Source organism: Echinops telfairi, unplaced genomic scaffold (assembly GCF_000313985.2).
Source record: "Echinops telfairi isolate 266 unplaced genomic scaffold, ASM31398v2 ScPeMD7_7468;HRSCAF=8506_0, whole genome shotgun sequence".
In the NCBI taxonomy this organism is placed as follows: domain Eukaryota; kingdom Metazoa; phylum Chordata; class Mammalia; order Afrosoricida; family Tenrecidae; genus Echinops; species Echinops telfairi.
In genome coordinates, this window is record NW_022111369.1 from 74888105 (window position 1) to 74892318 (window position 4214).

Sequence of the window (4214 nt, forward strand, 5' to 3'; positions counted from 1 at the left end):
CGGCAGAAACTGTTGTGATGTTGAACACAGCTGACAAGGAAAGCGCTATGGGAAAAAAACTCAAGTTTTTGCATATGTTAATAAGCACAAAGTTCTTCTACACACATTACCTCCTTTTAGCAAATCAACAGCACCATGGGGATTTAAAGATAAACATTATGTCAGCATACATATATTCTTAAACCAAAGCAACAATAGGGATTAAGTGACTTGCTTAAGAACATGCAGCTAGTAAATATGCTAGCAACATTTTCAATCCACATCTGAAGTATTTTATTATTATTTCACAAAGAAAGTCTCATTACACTGAAATGTAGAAAGAAATGCCCATGGATTTTACTAATTCTACACTTACAGGCATACCTTTTGAACTGTTATTACTCCCTTCAGGTTAAACATTTGGTTAAACTCTAAATGTGCCTCTGTCCTGGGGAAAAACATGAAGGCTCAAAACAGATAATTTATGCATTTCAGCCTGTTGCTGTGACTGCTGTCAGTAGTTGTACTTCTGTAAATACGGTATATACTTGAGTATAAGCTGAACCGAGTATCAGCCAAGACACATAATTTTACCACAAAAACTGCATTAAAAATGTGCGGGGGGGAAAAAAACTCAGCTTACACTTGATTATATATGGTATGCATTTCTGGCAATTTACAGAATCAGTAGGTAGGATGAAATGGGGATTATTGATAGTAAAGTGCTGATATTGATTTGCCATGGTGTGATTCTTCTTGGAGGAGAAATCTAGCAATTACAGGATGATGTGCACATGGCAGAGCAAACCACAGTGGTGGCTATGGACTGCTAATCTAAGCCCTAGAGAAAGGACTGAAGTAGAGAAAGAGACTGACGTAATCATAAAGGAAGTGATGTCAGAAGCTGGGGAAAGGACTGTGTATCATTTGAAAAAGATGTTAAGAGACTTCGAAATCACCCAACCTCAATAAGAATTACTACAAAATAATAATAATAAACTCCAGCGAAACAGAAATTATTTCCATAAATATTTTCCTTGGATTTTATGGCAAACAATATTCAGGGGAAAAATCTATGTCAATTAGCATAAAAATAGTACATAGACAATGTTCTGCATCCTGCTTCTCTCTTCCGTTTGCCTTGTCCAACTTTCACATATATATGAAAAGACCATTTCTGGGATCAAGCACACCTTGGTCATCAAAAAGACATTCTTGATCTTTAGAACTTCAATATCCTTTAATATCTTGACTGCTGCTTCCATGGATGTTAATTATTGATATAAGTAGAATAAAAACACTGACAACTTCAATCATATTATTTATTATTATGCTGTGTATTGTCCATAAATAAGTATTTTCCCATACTTCACATTCAGATATAGTTCATATTAAATGCAGTCGTCTCTGATCTTCAGTAGTATTTATAGTCATCTTCATTTTCATGAAACAAGAATATGTGATCTGCTTATGATTGTGGATGGATGCTAGGATCGGATGAGTCTTGGTCCAAAGCAGAGAATATCATAAGATATTTATCTCTGTTTTATTGAGAATATGAAGGCACTGGACTATGTATCATAACAGATTATAAGAAAAATTAGAATTCTCAAACACTTAATTGTACATGGATCAAGAACCTGCATATGGATCATGAGGGTGCAGGAAGCCACAGGGCTCAAGATTTAAAAGGATAGGTGGGAGGTTTGTATACTTTCATGTTGTTAAATTTATATGCTAAAAACTAGAATATTACTATTTAGAAGGTAGAAGAAACAAACAAACCAACAAACTGTGCCATGCAGTTAATGCTGACTCATTAAGACTCCCTAAGACAGGGTAGAACTGTCGCTGTGACACTAATTACTTAGGGAGTGGACAGCCTGTCTTTCTCCTGCAGAGCAGCTGGTGTTATTGAGCTGCCAACTTTCCAGATCGCAGCCCAATGAATAACCCCTCTTACACCAGGGGAGAAGAAAACAACCAAAAACATCATTTATGGTATGTGAGAATTCCTAAGGATTATGGAGGGAAAAAAGAGGCTAAGGGGAATCTGGAGTATGAGGGGCACGTTACAAATCTTAAAAAGAATGAGTGCTCGAGTCAGCAGCACATAAACTAATATTGGAATGACACAGAGAAGGTTAGCATGGCCTCTGACCAAGGATGACAAGCACATTCATGAAGCGTTCTACATTAAAAAAAAAAAAAGATCAGAGAAGGTCTAATTGAATTTTCATGAGTAACATTTGAACTAGTTAAATTCTCAATTGCCAAACTACAAAAAAGGCTTTATACCCAATTTTAATAAATAAGACTTAAGAAACTAATTATGCCTTATTTGATGCATTTTCCTAGCATGTTTATTTCAAACCCCACACATACTTATAGAAGTATTTGGGCTACATGAAATTGGGAAAAATGAAGGGCCTTTCTTCTTAACATGAAAATACATTTTACTACAATGAAATTCCTATTGGTTTCTACAGCTTCATTATTTTAAACCATTTTTCTACTCAATTTGCTTACTTTTCTGTAAAATAATAAGAATATACTCAATGTTTTATGCCCTTCCTTTCCAAACTTCAGGTAGCGTTTAAGTCTTATTTATTTGTTTTAAATTTTCAGCTGCTGATGCCAATTATTTTACTACTGGATAAGACAATAAAAAAGTAATAAATGAATGCCACTTTTGCCTACTTAGATTTTTAACAATGTTATCATTTTGCTTTTCCAACCTTTACAGTGACAGCAAGTTACAATTACATAAAGAATAATGTGTGTGGGTTTCTCTAAGTTCCTAAAATACTTCGAACATACTTAAACGTTCTTCTTAAATATGCAGAGTTTCCTTCTTCATGAAAATCACTCTGCCACTGATGGATATGCTACAGGGCAGTGTGATCTTTGTGAGGATAAGTTGGGTATGGTAGCATTTTAACAGCGGGACACATCGGTCTTCAAATGCCACTCTGAATGAAACCATGTTGCATTTATCAAGTGAACTCTCAGGTGAGGATGTAAACAAGAATAAAATAATCATCAAAGGAAAGAGTTTTAAAGTTGACAAAGTGATACCAATTTTTCCTTTCTGGATTCCTATTCTCTTTTCATTTTATTAGTCATACTGATTTTCACTGCATTTAGTAAAATATGAGGTAACAGAAAAACTATATGCTGGTTCTTGGTTTATGTTATATTATGAGAAATACATGCTATGTGATATATGGATATATTTTGGGTTTGCAATTAATTGCCTTAATCTAAGAATAATTTATTCTTATAGCATGTCCCTACTCAATACTTAGCCCTATGAAGTAATCACTGAAGATATGGGTGTTCCAGCAATGTGGGAAAGAAGGAAAGGTGCCTGGCTATCAGAAAGAATAGCTGGCATCTTAAAGACGTGTCTTAAAACAAGCAGCCATCTATGTAAGATATTGGGTAAGTCTACACATAAGAAACACATCAACCTGGGTGATCAAAAATTGTAACAATAAATTCAAACCCAGAGGAAAGAATGGTATTAGAGTGTGAATTCAGAATACTCAGTTTATGGAAAGCTGCAACAGACAATGAATGGCCAAAACTTATTTGCAGGGTCCCTCATGTGGATTAAGCCTTGGGTGAATCCCGTCTGATGATGGGCCAGAAATAGGTAAGACCTTCAGACAAAGTACATTGAAGGACAGATTATTACAGTTGTAATATAGTCAAAATGTGAAACATTGTCAATGATATCCCTCTTGGTCCAATGTATAATTGCTCTAGTTTTTTAAAAATATTTTTGCTTTGTTTTTGATTGAGGTTTTGCTGTGTTTCATTCTGTCATTGTTGTTGGGCCATTTGTTTATATTTTGGTTTTGTATGCTTATACTGTATATGAAACCCGGATTAGGTAAAGACTAGAGATTACAAAAACAATTTATTTTCCTAAATTTATAGATTTAAAAAAAAATAATTCTTTAAAAAATTCCTGCAACCTGGATCTGTTCAAAATATGAGGATAACATATTTTTTAAAACTTTGTCTTTAGTAGCTAATACTAAGAAAAACTAGATGGGACAAAAGTTTAATAAACGTTTCTTTAAACTTACAACTCCTTTAGTAAATATTTCCTTTTCCAATGTTTTATTGATTTGTTTATGCATTTTTGACATCCTTTTCATCTTATTGTTTCCATCAATGAATTAAAAAAAATGAAGTGATTACAATGTTAAGGTTTTAGTCTTAAA

At 33.9% G+C, this 4214-nt stretch overlaps 1 non-coding gene across 1 annotated transcript; it reads left to right on the forward strand.

The window, feature by feature from the left end:
- Positions 1 to 2073: 2073 nt before the first annotated feature.
- On the forward strand, positions 2074 to 2180 carry LOC115873359. The gene has a single exon (XR_004048366.1). It is a non-coding gene; the product is annotated as a U6 spliceosomal RNA (small nuclear RNA).
- The last annotated feature ends 2034 nt before the right edge of the window (positions 2181 to 4214 follow it).